The sequence below is a fragment of the Primulina huaijiensis genome, chromosome 4, assembly GCF_012295235.1.
Source record: "Primulina huaijiensis isolate GDHJ02 chromosome 4, ASM1229523v2, whole genome shotgun sequence".
Classification (NCBI taxonomy): Eukaryota; Viridiplantae; Streptophyta; class Magnoliopsida; order Lamiales; family Gesneriaceae; genus Primulina; species Primulina huaijiensis.
In genome coordinates this window covers 25,429,155-25,448,482 of record NC_133309.1, presented here as the reverse complement: position 1 = coordinate 25,448,482, position 19,328 = coordinate 25,429,155, and the positions used below count along the sequence as shown (strand labels likewise).

The window sequence follows — 19,328 nt, the reverse complement described above, 5'->3', positions numbered from 1 at the left end:
AAGTAGAGAAAAGGGGCAAAAAATGTCTTTATATACCCAAAACCCTTCCAAAAATTCTATAACAATTCCACGACACTCTCAACTTACCCAGAAATATACCACAAAAGGAGGTGTCAAAAAAATCATCAGCCGATTTTTCGTTAAAATTCAGAAATCGCTACTGTCCGGGAAGGGAATAGTGCCGGAAAACTCGTTTTTCAGGTACTGTTTTCACTCCCATTTTTCGTACTTTTCTTTATCATATTTCACCTTAGTTTAAACACAAAAGTTGTTTATTGTATGCCATACTTCTCATTCATGTCTTTGGTTTCCCGGAATCGGCCTCGAAAATAGTGTTTTCCGGCAGCCGAAGTCAAGGTACGAGTTTTACTAGTTTTTCCTTTTCTGGCACGTTTTGGCTGAGAATTTCAGAAAACGTATAACATAAGAGTTGTAGGAAATAGTATTTTACATTTGCTGGAAAAAGCGTGGCCGCGGGCCGGACGCCGGCCACGCGCCGCCGGCATCGGCGTGTGTGGTGCACGCGCCGGTGAAAAACAGAAATTTCATTTTCCGAACGTTTCTTGGTATGATTCTAGGCTACTGTACAAGTTTCGTAAATTTTGGATGAGTATTGCATTTATTGTGAATTTTTAAAGGAAAATACTATGATTTTTTGATATGATTTACTATCTATATGATCTTATAAACCTTTGTATAAATGTTCATAGCCTTCAATACTTGAAAAAAATATATCATTGGAAGTAGCTATGAAGTTTTATAATTTTTCGACACACAAATTATTTATTATGATTTTTGTGAGTTATATATTAAATGTTATATATATCGATTAATGATAAAATAATTTCAAATATTATCTATTTTGAATTTTTTTCAGTTAATATTATAATAAGAGTTGTTATAGGAAATATTGTAATTTTTGGAGTCAAATATTAATTATTATAAATTTTAAAGATAGTTTTGACTATTAGAAAATAATTTTGACAAAGAAATATTAAATAAATAAAATAATTTTTTATGAACTTTTAGTCAATAAATAAAGTTTATAAAGTTATATTCTTTATTTTGGTAAAAATTTAGGGGTAATCTATATCAAAAAGTGTTTACTATACTAATGATAATCACATTGGTCATTAGGATTGACTTGAACTTGGAACTCTCACTCTCATCTATAGTAAGTCTCAAAGGTGAGGAATTTACTTTTATCGTTCTTCCTATATAGCCTTTGGCATTTGGCCTGGAAATTCTGATATGATATATTATATTATTTAACGATATTCACTACGGATTATTGATTTCTTACGCCTGTGCATAAATTTTGTATCTTTGAATCGCGTTGATGCATATGAAATAAGTCCCATCTTGAATGTCCTTTTCTATCCTACTGACTCCTAATTCATGCCAGTACTACCTTTCTGAAATGATTGAATACTTCAATGTAACATTCTCATTGTAATATCATCATACTAAATGTGATTCTTATCAAGCTTCCACTGAATGAAGTTTTGGTTAATCATCGAATAAATGATTGAATGACTGAATGATAAGGTGATTGACCAAAACAGAGCCCTGGACAACGGACTTTGGTCTGGAGATTGAGTCAATTAAAGTCATGACTTTGGTCCGGGTATATTAGTTCACTTGGCTCGTTATTCTTTAATAACCATTATTTTTGTATACTCATATAGTCGGATGTTGATCTTTTTGTCTATTGTATCATTCTTTCGAATTTGAATATCATATTTACCTTCATTTAATTCTCATTAAGTCCTTAAAGACTTAACCTCTCTATTTTTTCTTTATCTATTGTAATTTCCAGAGCCAGGTAACCAGGATTTGGATAAAGAAAGAAATGTCGATGTATGATCCGCCAGTTATTGTATGGAATAAATTGCTGGAAGGCATAATAAGTCATTTAGTCTATGAGTCAGTTTGTCTGAAATGTTTACGTCATTGTCACTCTTATCGTCTATGTTAGTTTGGACATGTAAAACTTTATCGTATTTTACTAGTACTTGTACGTTTTGCTTCTGCTAATAAAGATATTTAATAGTTCGTATTACTGCCTGTGATACTTCTAAAGAGACATAATTCTCTTATGAGGTATTATTAGAGAATGTGGCATTCCTTGAGGTCCAGTTTCAAGACAGGGTGCCACAGAGGTGGTATCAGAGCCGCATCAGGCTAGGATAGGTTACCTAGAAATGTTATATATAAAAAAATTATAATTCTTTTAATATATGCTAGTCACTAATTATTGTTTCCATAAATTTATTAATTTATCACAAGATGTCCGACTCTACCAGTAGCCAAGGAGGTCGTTTAGACACTATTTATGTCCGCACAGATTCCCCGACCTTGACTTTCACGCCTGGAGATCGAGGTTTATCGTATTATCCCGACCATGTTACTGTTCAGATTGTTGAGGATTGTGATTGGAACGTCTGCCTTTCTTTTTCTTAAAATGTGCTAGAAATTTTTTTTTTTTTTAAAAACCTCACATAGCATTCGGCCGAACCCTAAAAATAACATTTGAAAAGTATAGCCCATATTGTAACATCTCAAAAACCACTCGTGATCATGATAAAAGTCATAAAATCTTTTAACATAAATCATAACATATATGCGGAAACTAGCGTCGGTCCTCGGGTCATGTGCACCTTCAGTCCAGTCGGATCAACCATCAAGACCTCCATTAGCATTATCATGATAACCTGCATCCATCACACCTAGTGAGTCTAAAGACTCAACACACCATAATCTTTATAACAAATAATACATATAAAATCACATGCAACTGTGAAAAATACTTGTACTTAAAATATCATTTTCATGAAGATGCATAAACTTAAAACATTAACATTTTCGTAAACCTTTTTATGATGCATGAACTTTAAATAAAAAATTTTTCATAATGATGCATCAACTTTAAACATAAACATTTTCATGACGTGCATAACATAAACCTTAACCTTTTCTTTTTCCTTAAAACATGACATAAAACCTTTTATCATGATCATAAACATTTTCCTTTTCCTTTGTTGAATTCAGATCGTTAATTGTGACTTTCCTCACATGACATGATCGATGGATCCATCTACATATAACCACAGTACTGGGCGGCGGGGACATCAGCGACGCTCTCACCGGTCAACTGAGCCTTGGCCTAACATGATCGAATAGAAATACGATCGTCGGGGCTCCCTCTGGGGCCTTCTCCCATAAATGGGCTCCCTCTGGGGCCTTCTCCCCTCACGATATTCCCATTCTTCCTCAAACCTCATAACCTCATATTCGCAATAATGGAAACACGATCGTCGGGCTCCCACTGAGACCATCACCCTCACGACATCGCCATTATTAACGAATTAGTCACAATCACTTCACCTCCTTCAACATTTTTCATTCACATCACTTTATAAAAATCATGAGTAACATAACATTTTTCATTTTTGAAACCAAGCATGCAACATGTATTTTAAATGTCTTCCTTAAATCATAAAAATCCTATAGACATTTAAAAATCATAATTTAATCATGAACATTTCATAAACATTTAAAAATAATCATTTTAACCTCAAAATATTTAAAATAACATTTTGACATATTAAATCATAAACATATAAAATTCCCTAAACATTTAAAATATCATTTTAACTTATAAAATCCCATAAACGTTTAAAATATCATTTTAACATTTAAAATTCCATAAGCATCCATAACTATAGAAAATAATCATATTAGCACATAAAACAGCATTCAGGGCACTGCCATGACGTTTACTACTTTTTAGGTGTGAAAAGACCGTTTTACCCCTGGACGTAAAATTTCCCGTTTTTGATATTTTATTAATTTCATTGACTCTAACATGTCCCACATAATTATTTAAGCCTACATAAATTTTCTCATAATTTTATTTAGCTTTAATCTATGACTTTTAAATTAATCTTTAAATATAACGTATTAATGCGTTTTAATCTCGAATTACCCCAAAACTTAATATAAAATTCCAAAACTTAAAACTTAGACTTCTAATAATTATTTAAGTTTAAATATAATTTTTCATAATTTTATAAAGCTTAAAACTAGGCGTTTCAATCAACTCGTTAATTAGCGTTTCGTGCGGCGATTAAATCCCGGAAAATTCCAAAACTCATTATTTTGATCCCAAATTTTTAACATAACATTTTTAGAATTTATTCTACCCTTCCAAGTCATGAGCCACCCACGTGGACCCTTGGATCAATTTTTCTTTCTTAAATTTTCGTTTTTGACACCTTATCGAACGCACCGAGCCATCTTCTAATTTACCCGAGCCACGCCCGAGCCACCTTGAACCAAAACCTAGCCAACCCATCTAGGGACCCTACTGTGCAAGCCCAGCCCAAAACCCGGCCTGGCCCGCTCAAAAACCCACCTGGAACCTGACCCAAATTCTGTAAGTGCATAGCGTGAGACTCCTTGCTAAATCTAGGACTCCTAGCCAACCTAGGACACCTCCAGCCGAGCCACCACCGAGCCCAGCCGACCCTAACCAACCCTGGACCATGCCCAGACCCAGCCCATACCAGCCCAGGCCACTAGACTCGCGCACGAACCAACTGAAATCCACCAGCTGCTGCGCGCTACCTTCCTCTTGTTCCTAAGGTTTCGGCCCTCATCTCCCTCGAGCCACCACGAGCCCTGGCTGCACCAGGCCCCGTCCTAGCCCTGACCCATCGTCCTTAGTCCCTACTGGACTACCTAGCCAGCGCCCACCCTGAACCGTGGGCCACTCTTCTTCCTGAACTCCTGCGCGCGTGAATTGCTTCGGAAGAGTCCTAGCTTTCGTGGACTCTTCCCCAGCCTGAACCACGAGTCCTAGCCATTCTAGGACTCTTCCTAGGACCTAGCCACGTCCCAACCGAACCCTCCTCAAGACCTGGTCGAACCCCTAAGCACCATGCAAAGCCACCGTGCAACTTGAACCACAAGAGCACATAAAACTCCAAGAGAAACTCACGGTTGTTCTTTATTCTTTTCCTACGGTTTCCAGTGTATATAATGTCCTTCAATAATTATCATGATTTGGCTATAGACCAATCCATATTATTACCCTATCGATGGCAGCCCCTTAACACATGTTTAGCATAATTTTTGGATCAAAATTCATGAATTTATTACATGTATGTGCAATATTCCGAAAATAATCATAAGAAATTCATGCTTTTCATGCACACGATATTTAAAACGATAATACGATGTGATAGATGAGAAAAGGAGATGTATGGCGTGCCTTTGCGTAATTTACGCACGAATTTACGTTGACGATTGCGAAGAACGATGACACGAACCCTTGGCTGAATTTTCCTTTGAAATTTTGCAACTTTCTCGTGAATTTAAAGGTGTGTGCCGTGTGATGTTTTGAGAAAGAGTTTTCAGATTTTTAAAGAGGTGAGGCGTGAAGTTGTGTGTCAAAATATGGGGTGGATTGCACTTTAAATATCAATTAAAGTACTAATGATAACTTAAGCCCACTAACAAGATTAATTAGGCCCATTAGTACTTAATAAAATATTAAAAATAATTTTGCTTAAATAAGTTTGTGAATTTATTAGCCGAGTTGTCAAAAAGTTCATATTTTCGTTGAAAAACCAACACTGATAAAATTTACGTCCCGGCGTATTAAATCACCTCAAAACTTTTTATTTTCAAAAAATACTAAAATGCATCAACCATATTTTAAATAATTAAAAATAATTTTTTAATAAAAACATTTTCTATTTTTCTCAGCCCTCAGTCTCCGTTCCTCGATCGCAACTCGAATATCTTTTAAAAATACATTTTAATGCAATCATGTAGAAAAATATATTTTAAACATGCAATTATGCAAAACATAATTAATTAATGCAATTAATACATTTAATTAAAAATACAAAAGAATTTAATAACTCAAATGCATGTGGTTTACGTGGACCTTTAAATTTTCGGGGCGTTACAGTGATAGAGTGAGGGCCGCTAGGGCGACTGATCGAGTCTTTTTTGAAGAGGAGATTTATCGTTTAACTCGAGAGAAAATCAAGACATGAGGAACCAGTTAGCTATTTATAGATGACACCTTGATGCCATGGGGATTCCGGAGTATTATCCCACTCCCTTGGATGATGCACTAATGAGACAGATTCCACCCTATAGGGGTGACATAGGTCGAGCGGTGTATGAAAGAGATATGATGATTTTGAGTCTGTCTGAGTTACACGGGTTTGTTGATCGAGAGGTGAGAGCCCTGCACAGAGCAGAGTATTACTCTGAGATTCATTTTGATTATATTCTTACTCAAGTTCGTACTATGTTCGACTATGCTATTTATGGGTTAGAGCCAGTGTTAGCAAGTATTACCATCCTTCGAGATGGAGCAGGACCTAGCAACATTCATACCGACCACCTAGATGTTGATCCACCAGTCGTCCCATCAGTTGATCCACCAGTCATTCCATTTGCTGATCCACCAGTTGTTCCTCTTTCTGATCCACCAGTTCTTCCACTTCAGGAGCCCGAGTTACCCCCATTACCACCAGCTTTAGAGGAAGATGGGTGGCTGACAGACCCTGAGTACGAGTCTGACCCGGAGGAGTTTCCTAAGGATCCGCCATTGATAATGCAGCTAGGACCATTTTGGGGAGAGGAACCTTTACCTTTGCTTGGAGATATTGCTGATAATGTTATCATCGAGATATCAGATGATGAGGTTGCATCTGTCGCCGAGTCGACTGTTACCACTGAGGAGTTGTCCTAGACTTTGATTATTAGTTGTATTGTTTTCATGAAAAAAAAAAATCACCACCTTTTTTTTATGTATCAATTAACGATATCTCGTATTAGTAGGTCTAGTAAATTATTTGATGTGATAACTTTTCTGACTGGATGGTAAAATCTCTAGTAGTTATCAATTTTTCTCTATAAATGATGACTGCTTTTGTGGTATGATAATTATATTATGGTATTGTTATTGATTAGGTTAAACTGTTATTGCACAAATTCTTATTTATGAAAGAAAATTCCCACTATAGCAACTTCATGGCATCTTCGAATGGAAGCAACCAAGCAAGGAGTCAAGAAGAGCAAAACTGTTATCAATTTTTCTGACTGGATGGTAAAATCTCTAGTAGTTATCAATTTTTCTCTATAAATGATGACTGCTTTTGTTGTTTAATAATTATGTCATCGTATATATCATCAATTAGCCCCAACTGTAAGTGCACAAGATCTTATTTATGAAAGAAAATTCCCACTATAGCAACATCATGGCATCTTCGAATGGAAGCAACCAAGCAAGGAGTCAAGAAGAGCAAAATAATCCGCGTAGAGAGAATCGCATACCACAAGAAGAACCTAATCCTCGTCATATACTCGAAATGATGCAGCAATTCTTTCAGTATTGCCAGAATCCACCAAGGAACCAGGATACAGGCGATCGGACCTTTGAACGTTTACTTCGATTCAATCCTCCAAGGTTCCAAGGGACCCCGGATGCAACCCAAGCTGAGTCTTGGCTGACCAAGATCAAGAAGATATTTTCCGTTCATAACTTCTCTGATGAACAAAAAATAAATCTATCTACCTACCAATTCGAGGCTGCTGCATTCAATTGGTGGAGAGTCACAGATCATCACTGGAACCGAAACAATACCCCCAGAACATGGGAGAACTTCACAAAAGAATTCGAAGGAAAATATATTACCCAAGTTGTACGAAACGCTCGAGAAAGGGAGTTTATTGACCTGGTTCAAGGATCTATGACAGTAGCTCAGTATGAGGCTGAGTTTCACCGCTTAATCCACTATGCCCCTCAATTCATGGAAGACGAACCAAGGAAGACGAGAAAGTTTGTAGAAGGGTTAAAACTAGAGATCCGCTGGTCAACGCTATCATCTGAAGTAACCGATTATAATATCGTAGTCAACCAGGTTCTACGAGTGGAATCAGAAATCAAAACACTCCTTAAGAGAGAAGAAAAAAAAAGATCTCGTAACCCCAATTTCCCCGAAAATAACCAAAAGAAGAGGAGATATGGAAACGAGATTCAACATGGCAAGAAAGAAGGACCATCAAAACAAAATTTTTGAAAAGGAACTAACATGCAAAGATGCGGATACTGTGGGTTAGCTAATCACAACGAAAACAAATGCTGGAGAAAGAATGGGAAATGCTTGGTTTGTGGAAGCGACAACATCGCATTCAGGAATGTCCACAAAAATCTCGGCCTTTACCAGCTCCAACTGCTCAAAAACCCAATATTCCAGCCAGAGTTTTTGCACTCACAGGAAATGAAGACGATATCGATCCCACTGCTGTAGTTGAAGGTACGATTATTCTACTTTCAAAAATTGGAAAAGCTTTATTTGATCCTGGAGCGACACACTCATTTGTTTCTAGCACTTTTGTTCACAATCTAGAAACAACATCTGTTAAACTACCTTATATCTTGGAAGTTAGTTCACCAATGGGAAATAAGTTACTTAGCGAAGTTCTCTACAAAGACTGTCCTCTAGAAATTGATGGGGAAACATATATGGCCGATTTAATTGAGCTCCCTATTCAATGTTATGATGTCATATTAGGGATGGATTGGTTGTTTAGACACCAGGCACAATTAGATTGTTACTCCAAAAAGGTAAAACTCTCAAAATTGGGAAACAGAAAATTTGGAAACCGCAAGGAGGAGTCTTTCCCCGTAACATCAATATCTGCCAAAGAAGCCCAGACTATAATTAAAAAGGGAGGGAGAGGATTTCTAGCATATTTGATCAACAAGCCACACGATCAACTCAAGGTATCTGAAATCCCAGTTGTTCAAAACTTTCCCGAAATATTTCCAGAAGAAATCAATTCCTTGCCTCCACAAAGAGAGATTGAGTTCTCTATAGAACCAACACCCGGAGCAATGCCCAAGTCCAAGACCCCGTACCAAATGGCAACTGCAGAATTAAAAGAATTAAAGATTCAATTACAAGAACTTATTGAAAGAAAATACATACGACCCAGCTCATCACCATGGGGAGCCCATGTGTTATTCGTGAAGAAAAAAGATGGTACGCTAAGGCTATGCATCGATTATCGAGATCTAAATAATGTGACTATAAAAAACAAGTATCCACTGCCGCAAATTGACGAATTGTTCGATGCACTCCAAGGATCCAAAGTTTATTCGAAAATGGACCTAAGGCAAGGATACTACCAGCTGCAAATCCGAGAAGAAGATATACCCAAGACCGCTTTTAACAATCGGTATGGCCACTACGAATTTGTAGTGATGCCGTTCGGTTTGACAAATGCGCCAGCTGCTTTCATGGATCTGATGCATCGAGTCTTCCAACCATATTTAGACAAGTTCGTAGTCATTTTCATCGATGACATCCTTGTATACTCCAAAAGCAAGGAAGAGCACGCACATCATCTAAGGACAGTTCTCCAGGCACTAAAAGAAAATCAGTTATATGCAAAACTCAGCAAATGCGAGTTCTGGTTGGAAAATGTGACATTCTTAGGCCGCATAATTTCAGGGAATGGTCTTGAAGTAGATCCTACAAAGATAGATGCAATAATGCAGTGGAGACAACCAAGCAATGTAACCGAAGTTCGAAGCTTTCTTGGCTTAGCAGGGTACTATCGTAGATTCATCCAAGACTTTGCGAAAATTGCAGCCCCACTAACCCAACTTACTCGCAAAGATAATACATTCCAATGGAACCAAAGGTGTAAAGAAAGCTTTCAAATACTAAAAAGGTTGTTCACTAGCGCTCCAGTCTTAACTCTACCAAAAGGAACAGAAGGGTTTACGGTCTACACTGATGCTTCCAAAGAAGGTTTGGGCTGCGTTTTGATGCAAAACGGGAAGGTAATTGCTTATGCTTCAAGGAAGTTAAAGATCCATGAAAATAACTACCCTACTCATGATTTAGAGTTGGGTGCAATAGTATTTGCTTTAGCAAAATGGCGGCATTATTTATACGGTGCAATCTTTGACATTTTTACTGACCACAAAAGCTTGAAGTACTTATTTACACAAAAAGAGTTAAATATGAGGCAGCGTCGGTGGATGGAATTCCTAGAAGATTATGATTGCTCTATAATATACCATCCCGGAAAAGCCAACGTTGTGGCGGATGCTTTGAGTAGGAAAGCTAGTATAGCCCATATTGAAGGAAGGGAAGCTAACAAATCTGGGGAATACACGCCAAAAATCATGGTACAAGTATTTTCCCATGGACATCTAGCAGGACTAAGAGTCGAACCAGAATTCAACACCAGGATCAAGCAAAACCAGGACATTGATCCCAATGTGATGAAGCTCAAAGAAACCAAAGGAAGGCAAGATCCCAATTCACCACCAACCATCAGGGTATACTACTATATCGTAAACGAATATGTATACCTGTTTCTTTGAAGAAGGAAGTTTTAGAGGAAGCTCATAGATCTCGATTCACCAACCATCCTGGAGGAGCCAAAATGTACCAAGACTTAAAGCAATATTTTTGGTGGAAAGGCGTGAAACGTGATGTTGCAGATTTCGTAAAGAATTGCCTTACATGTCAAATGGTGAAGGCAGAACATCAAAGACCATCAGAACTTTTACAACCACTTCCCATTCCTGGGATAAAGGAGATCCTACCCCGAACTTTGATTTAATTAATTTACGCCTCGACTTTTGATTTATTCTTGATTATACTATTGTTTTATCATGTTATTAAAGCGTAGTTAACTTTAATAATCATCACATATCGCGAGCAAGTTTGATAGAATAGCTTGTGATAGGAACGAGTAGCATAGTCCGTGGATCTACAATTTACATAGAAATATGAAGTTGGATACATGTTGATAGTTATAGTCCTAAGGATCGAAAACTAGGGGATTTCATAGATCGGCACGCGATTCACCTTTTATAAACAAATAAAAAATTTAATTACTTCATTGAGTAGAATTAGTTTGGCATAGCTGGAGAGGGCGTGTTCAATTGTGTAGGAAATCCTGTAAAAAGCGTAAATCACTGTCGAGCGAATTAAGTAAATAACGAGGGGTATGTGAACCGAAATTCCCAAAAAATTCATTTTTCATTGAATCTTAATTAACCATTCTAGATTATATATCTCATTATTTAATTATTGAATTTTATCTTTGAGTTTTTATTTAATTGTAGTAGCGGAAAACAATCATTCAAAGTTCGTTGTTAAAGATTTGATAATTGGAAATAATAATTGCAAAATACAGTCTCTAGTGGAACGATACTCGTACTCTCGTACATCATACTATTACTTGACATCGTGCACTTGCGATTATTTCGAGCTTGAATATAATAAATTTTTATTAAGGATTTTACAGTGCAAGTTTAGCTCGATCAAGTTTTTGGCGCCATTGCCGGGGACTGTTAATTCACAATTTTATTTTTAGTTATTTTCCTTAGCATTGTTTTATTTTTCTTGAGCTAACACTCCATATTCTATTCCAGGTATCTTTTCCAGTGCATGCCAAAGTCATTTGCCGTGGAGCTTGAGCATTTTGACCCTGAAATTGAAAGAACTTTTCTTCAGCAGAGACTTAAGGAACTGATGGAGAGGCACGAGCGCGAGCATGAGGAGGAACACCATGAAGATAGACATGTTGAGGTGCCACGCAGCATACCGATGCTAGAGTATGCCCAGCCTTCGTTGGATGGTGCACGCCCCAGCATTGTGAGGCCTATTGTGCGGGCAAACCACTTCGAAATCAAGCCAGCTATAATTCAGATGATCCAGAATATAGTCCAGTTTGGGGGATCTGCCTTAGATTACCCAAACACGCACATCGCAGAGTTTCTTGAAATTTGCGATACTTTTAAATTTAATTGAGTTTCTGATGATGCTGTTAGGTTGCGTTTATTTCCTTTCTCCTTACGTGACAAAGCTAAAGCCTGGTTGAATTGTTTGTTTGTAGGTTCTATCACCACATGGGAGGACATGGCGAAAGCATTTCTCATTAAATACTTTCCTCGATCTAAAACCATGAAGCTGCGGGCAGACATCACCACATTTGCTCAATTCGAGCAAGAGTCTTTATATGAGGCATTGGAGCGCTTCAAAGATCTATTACGGAGATGCCCGCATCACGAACTGCCACTTGGGTTAGTCGTTCAAAAATTTTATTATGGCCTGCTTATTCCTAATCATACTATGATAGATGCTGCTGCTTGTGGAAACCTATTGAGAAAAACTGCTGAAGAAGGATATGAGTTGTTGGAGGAGATGGCTGCTAGCAGCTATCATCCTCAATCTGAAAGGAACAACCAGCGGAGAAGTGCAGGGGTTCACCAGGTAACTGACCTTTCTGCTATTACTGCTCAACTTGATGTCTTGAACAGAAAATTGGACGGCTTGAATATGGGTGGCACGGCTATGCGTCTTCAAGAGATATTTTGTGATAAGTGTGGAGGTGAACACTTTGCGAAGGACTGTCAAAATGACAATCTCTTTTATGTGCAAAACGAGGCACCAGTGAATCAAGTGGGAGTCCAAAACCGTCCAAGGAATGATCTGTATTCGAACACATATAATACTGGATGGAGGCAACATCCCAACTTCTCATGGGGTGGTCAAAACAGTCAAAATTGACCACAGAGAGGACAGTCATATGAAAAACAACCGATGTACAGATCTGACCCTCCTAGAGAAGAAAAGTCCAGTTTGGAGCAGATGATGTCTAAGTTCATCTCATCTACCGAAACTAGACTCCAGAACCAAGATACATCGATAAAGGGGCTAGAGAATCAGATTGGACAGTTAGATAAGATGATAGCAAGTAGAGAGCCGAGCACCTTGCCAAGTAACACAGAGACCAATCCAAAAGAGCAAGTGAAAGCCATCGAATTGAAGAGTGGGAAAGTTTTAGAGTCCAAGGAAAGGGAAAGAAGTCAAGTACCGGATGAACAGACTGAGACATCCAAAGTTAAGTCTTCTAACTATACACCAGCACCCACTGCACAATCCGAAATTGTTATACTTCCTCCTTTTCTTGCAGCATTGAAAAAAACAAAACTTGATGTGCAATTCGGTAAGTTTCTTGAGGTATTTAAAAAATTGCACATCAATATTCCTTTTGCCGATGCTTTGATGCAAATGCCTAGCTATGCAAATTTCTGAAGGACATCTTAGCAAACAAGAGAAAGTTGGAGGATCACATGACGGTAAATTTAAATGAAAATTGCTCTGCTTTGGTGCAAAACAAGATCCCACCGAAACTTAAAGATCCAGGGAGTTTTTCTATTCCTTGCATGCTTGGTGATGTTATTTTTCATAAAGCCTTATGTGACCTTGGTGCAAGTATTAACCTCATGCCTTTGTCTGTGTTTAGGAAACTTGGGTTGGGAGAACCTTGGCCAACGAGGATGTCTTTACAGCTAGCAGACAGATCTGTCAAGTATCCACGAGGAGTTATTGAGGATGTGCTAGTGAAAGTGGACAAATTTATTTTTCCTGCAGATTTTGTGGTGCTTGACATCGAGGAGGACATAGAGATGCTGTTGATATTGGGGATGCCATTCCTTGCAACTGGCAAATCCCTAATTGATGTACAAGAAGGGCAGTTGAGATTGAGAGTGGGGGAAGAGGAGATTACTTTTGATGTATTTAATGCACTTAAGCACACACTGCATTCTGATAGTTGTTTTAGGATTGATGCTTTTGATTCGCTTGCGTATAACTATGTGCAGAATGCTATTAAGGACCTTTTGGAAGCCACTCTCACTACTGAATTGAGAGAAGATGAATGGGATAAAGAGAAAGCTGAAATAGTGGCATACCTTAATACCAACCATCCATGGAAGAGGCCAATAAGGATGAGATTAGAGGACCTGGGGGATCGAAGAGACTTTACCCCTCAGAAATCAAGCATAGCGGAGCCACCAACTCTTGAGATCAAGCCATTGCCTCCAAATGTCAAATACGTCTATCTAGGTGAGAATAATAAACTTCTTGTGATTATTTCTTCTGATTTGACAGATGTGATGGAAGGCAAACTGCTGAAAGTTTTGAAAGCGCACAAGAGTGCATTTGCGTGGAAGGTGGCGGATATCAAAGGGATCAATCCATCGGTCTGCATGCACAAGATATTGATGGAAGACAAGTACTCACCTCTTGTGCAACCTCAAAGAAGATTGAATCCAAAGATGCAAGAGGTAGTAAAAGCAGAAACTATCACTCCTTGATGCATGTATTATCTGTCCTATATTTGATAGTGAATGGGTGAGTCCTGTTCAATGTGTGCCGAAAAAAGATGGGATTACTGTTATCACAAATGAACAAAATAAATTAATACCCACTAGGACAGTTACGGGATGGCGTGTGTGCATCAATTATAGGAAATTGAATGATGCCACCCGTAAAGATCACTTTCCGCTTCCCTTCATTGATCAAATGCTAGAGAGGTTAGCAGGTCATGAGTTTTATTATTTTTTGGATGGGTATTCAGGCTACAACCAAATCATGATTGCGCCTGAGTACCAAGAGAAAACCACTTTCACTTGCCCTTATGGCACCTTTTCTTTTAGACGGATGCCCTTTGGTTTGTGTAATGCTCCTGCCACTTTTCAACGATGCATGATCGCGATATTTCATGACATGATAAAAACTTTCCTTGAAATATTTATGGATGAATTCTCGATATTTGGCTCTTCTTTTGATGACTGTTTGCAGAATCTGAAGGTGGTGTTGATGCGATGTGAGGAGACGAATTTGGTGCTAAATTGTGAAAAGTGCCATTTCATGGTACAAGAAGGCATAGTATTGGGGCACAAAATATCGGAACATGGAATAGAGGTGGATAAGGCAAAAGTGAAAGTTATCAAGAACTTACCACCTCCAACATCCATAAAAGGAGTTAGAAGTTTTCTGGGGCACGTCGGTTTTTATCGGCGCTTTATTAAAGATTTTTCTAAAATTACCAAGCCTCTATCTTCTTTACTTATGAAAGATGTGCCGTTTGATTTTAATTCTTACTGTCTGCAGGCATACGAGGATTTAAAGGAGCGCTTGGTGACGGATCCTGTTTTGGTGGCACCGGATTGGGATCTACCCTTCGAGGTCATGTGCGATGCCAGTGATACTACAGTTGGTGCTGTTCTTGGCCAGCGGAAAAACAAGGTATTTCATACAATTTACTACGCAAGCAAAACCCTAGATGAAGCTCAATTGAATTATGCAACCACTGAAAAAGAATTACTTGCAGTAGTATTCGCGCTTGACAAATTTCATTCGTATCTTGTTTTGTCCAAAGTCATTGTTTACACAGACCACTCTGCACTGAAATATTTGCTTGCTAAGAAAGATGCAAAGCCACACCTACTGAGGTGGATTTTATTGTTACAAGAGTTTGATTTAGAAATAAAGGATAAGAAGGGTGTTGAGAATGTGGTAGCTGATCACTTGTCTAGACTGGAGCTTATTAGTAATGACTGTGTAGATCATGCCATTAATGATTGGTTTCCTGATGAGCAGCTATTTGAGGTGAAACACTGTCCTTGGTATGCAGATTTTGCTAACTTTCTTGTCACAGGCACACCACCACCCAATATATCATTTCACCAACGAAAGAAATTCTTTTCTGGCGTGAAGCATTATTTTTGGGAGGAACCATTTTTGTTTAAGATTTGTGCAGATTCCATGATAAGAAGGTGTGTTGTAGAGGAAGAGTTTGATCAAATTCTCGACCATTGCCATGACCGTGAGATAGGTGGTCATTTTGGACCAACAAGGACGGCATCTAAGGTACTTGAATGTGGCTTCTATTGGCCGACTCTATTCAAAGATGCTCGTTCTTATGTGCTTGCCTATGATAAATGTCAGCGGACAGGTAACATCTCTAACCATCATGAAATGCCATTAAACAATATCATTGAGTGTGAGGTTTTTGATGTGTGGGGGATAGACTTCATGGGACCGTTTCCCAGTTCGTTCACAAAAAAATATATTTTGGTTGCGGTTGATTATGTGTTTAAGTGGGTAGAGGCAGAAGCATATGCCACTAATGTTGCTCAAGTGGTCCTGAAATTTTTTTAAAAAAATATTTTTAATAGATTTTGAACACCACGAGTAATCATTAGTGATGGTGGCACCCATTTTTGCAACAAACTATTTGAAAAACTTTTGAGCAAATATGGTGTCACACATAAGATCTCTACCCCCTATCACCCCCAGACGAGTGGTCAAGTGGAAGTGTCTAGCCGAAAGATCAAGCGGATTTTGGAAAAAGTGGTAGGTGTCAGTCGGAAAGACTGGTCCGTGAGGTTAGATGATGCTCTTTGGGCATATAGGACTGCTTTTAAAACACCTGTAGGCACTACACCATATAAGTTACTGTTTGGTAAAGCATGTCATTTACCTGTAGAGTTAGAGCATCGGGCATACTGGGCAACAAAAGCACTGAACTTTAATTTTACTGATGCAGGTGAACGACGTCTGCTTCAATTGGATCAGTTGGAAGAATTTCGGATCTGACATATGATCTCGCACTATCATACAAGGAGAAGACAAAGAGGGCCCATGACAGGCGAATCATCGAAAGAGAATTCAAGGAAGATGAAAATGTCCTGCTCTACAACTCCCAGATGCGACTATTTCCCGGAAAATTGAAGTCGCGATGGTCTGGTCCATTTGTGATTTCCAAAGTATACCCATCGGGAGCTGTAGAACTGCAAGATGGAAAGGATGGGACGTTTACGGTCAATGCTCAGCGACTGAAGCACTACATAGGTGGCGAAATTGAGCCACAACTTGGAATCACCCGGTTCCAAGACAGTCCGAACTAAAACTGACCGATAGTCAAGCTCTTGACTATAAATTGAGAACTACCTCTCTTCCCCTTATCTTGTGCTTAATTCGATTTTGTTATTTTAGTTGATTTATTTTACTTATTTTTTGGAAAAAAAAATTTCAAAAAACCCGAGGAGCTTGCGCTAGGGCGGTATTATTCTACCGCCCCAGCGCGACTCACTGGCACCCTGGGGACAGTGGGCATCGCGCTAGGGCGGTATACTTTGACCGCCCCAGCGCGACCACTTTGATTTTCACCAGAACACAGCGCGCTAGGGCGGTGAAACTTGACCGCCCCAGTGCCTCGTGTTATAAAGCCATCCCCTTCCCTTCTTCTTCTCACTCTGCGCGCACACAAATTCTCCCCACACCGACAGTTCTGAACGAAAAAAATAAACGCCCTCACCATCCATCTCTCCCTCTTGATTTGCATGCACTCGAGTTCATACACTCCCACGCCACTCAAGCACGCCAGTGACTCCGCTTTTCTCTCAAATCTGCAAAGCTACGCGGATTGGCCATCTCATCTCTCCACACCCACATTCCTACATGGCTCCGAAGAAATCGAAGGTAACGCACGCCTCTTCTTCCTCATCATCTGATACTAGAGGCAAATTTGTTAATGAGGAGTTTCGGAATCGATATGAACACGCTAAGGTGCATAGGCGCTCCATTCCGGAGCGGGGCTTTGATTTCTCCGCTGGATCGCTACATTTGTTGCAAGATATTGAGGGCCGAGTTTGGGAGTCTTTCTGTGGTAAACCTAAGGCCGCGGTAGCCCCAATTGTGGGTGAATTTTATGCCAACGCCGCCGATCAGACTGATGGAGCGGCTATGGTACGGGGTAAGTTAGTCTCTTTCGACTCGGCCACACTGAATGCATTATTGGTTACCCCTGTAGTTGATGAGTCTGTTTTAGAGGCGTTAATCGCCAAGCCAAATTTTGAGTTGATTATGCAAACCATATGTTACCCAGGGGCAAGGTAGAAGACTACGAGTTGTTTTCTGGAAAAATATTTGTTGTTCAGGCTCGCGATGTGGTATACGTTTCTATCGAAGCGATTGATGCCGGTGTCACATACCAGTGACGTTCAGAAAGACCGCGCCATCTTGGTCTACGCACTGATGGAGGGCTTTCCAATTAATGTGGGCCGACTGATCTTTTCTCAGATTCAGCAGTCCATACACAGCTCGAGCATCGCCCTGTTCATTCCCACTATTATTACCGAGCTGTGTGTGCGAGCCGGGGTAGTTGTCAATGTGGAGGACGAATGGTTACAACCAATGAAGCACATTGACGACTCGTGGATGAAGACGAAGAGAGGCAAGCGTGCTATCGACTTCCCAGAGGTGCCCGAGAAGGAGGCAGTTGCTAACCACCCCCACCACCCCCACAGCCCCGCCGACGGTCCATTATTGATAAAGTTGACGAGTTGTGTGCCTTTGCGGTCCATCAAGATCAGTATAACACCGTCAACAGCGCGCACATGTCATCGATGGAGTCTCTAATACACGGGATGGCACCGCACAAGGGCCTCGACACCGCAGCTTACCCACCATCGCCGGCATACCTGCCTCCATTCCCATTCCAACGCGAGTGCAGCAAAAACGAGATGCCGAGCAGAACACCTCGCGCTAGGGCAGCCAAACTTGACCGCCCAAGCCCGAGAGGCTGAAGAATAAAACAGGAGACCTCGCGCTAGGGCGGCCAAACTTGACCGCCCCAGCGCGAGAGGCTGTGGAAGAAACCGACATCACAGAAGACGTCGCGCTAGGGCGGTCAAGCACGAGTAAAAAAGAAAAATTTCCAACTCTGGGTTATTTTCAACATGGAAAGGGGGAGGCTGCAACAAGTAACCCTATGCACGAAATTTCAACATTATTCAGCAGCCAAGGAAGAGAAGAAGGAGAGAAAAGCTTGGAGCAAGTGCTTGGATTGAAGATTTCGAGATTTCCGGACACCGTTCTTCGCAGATTTCGTCACGTCTAGTATTTCGAGTTTATTTTCTCTTATTCAAACATTGTTTTGCTTAGTTTAATTATGACATCAAGTAACTAATTTACATTATTTGTTGGGATTAAGGGGATCCTACCCCGAACTTTGATTTAATTAATTTACGTCTCGACTTTTGATTTATTCTTGATTATACTATTGTTTTATCGTGTTATTAAAGCGTAGTTAACTTTAATAATCATCTCATATCGCGAGCACTTTCGATAGAATAGCTTGTGATAGGAACGAGTAGCATAGTCCGTGGATCTACAATTTACATAGAAATATGAAGTTGGATACATGTTGATAGTTATAGTCCTAAGGATCGAAAACTAGGGGATTTCATAGATCGGCATGCGATTCACCTTTTATAAACAAATAAAAAATTTAATTACTTCATTGAGTAGAATTAGTTTGGCATAGCTGGAGAGAGCGTGTTCAATTGTGTAGGAAATCCTGTCAAAAGCGTAAATCACTGTCGAGCGAATTAAGTAAATAACGAGGGGTAGGTGAACCAA

At 39.4% G+C, this 19,328-nt stretch overlaps 1 protein-coding gene and 1 non-coding gene across 2 annotated transcripts in view; one reads left to right on the top strand and one right to left on the bottom strand.

Moving 5' to 3' along the window:
- The window catches only part of LOC140975760 (DCC family protein At1g52590, chloroplastic), a 39,092-nt gene extending 21,594 nt beyond the window's left edge, over positions 1–17,498 (top strand). The window contains exon 6 of the mRNA XM_073439655.1: positions 17,489–17,498. The gene's annotated coding sequence lies outside the window, so the exon portion shown is untranslated. The remainder of the gene's footprint in view (positions 1–17,488) is intronic.
- LOC140975983 (small nucleolar RNA R71) lies at positions 12,022–12,127 on the bottom strand. Its single transcript, XR_012175119.1, has one exon. It is a non-coding gene; the product is annotated as a small nucleolar RNA R71 (small nucleolar RNA).
- Positions 17,499–19,328: the final 1,830 nt, after the last annotated feature.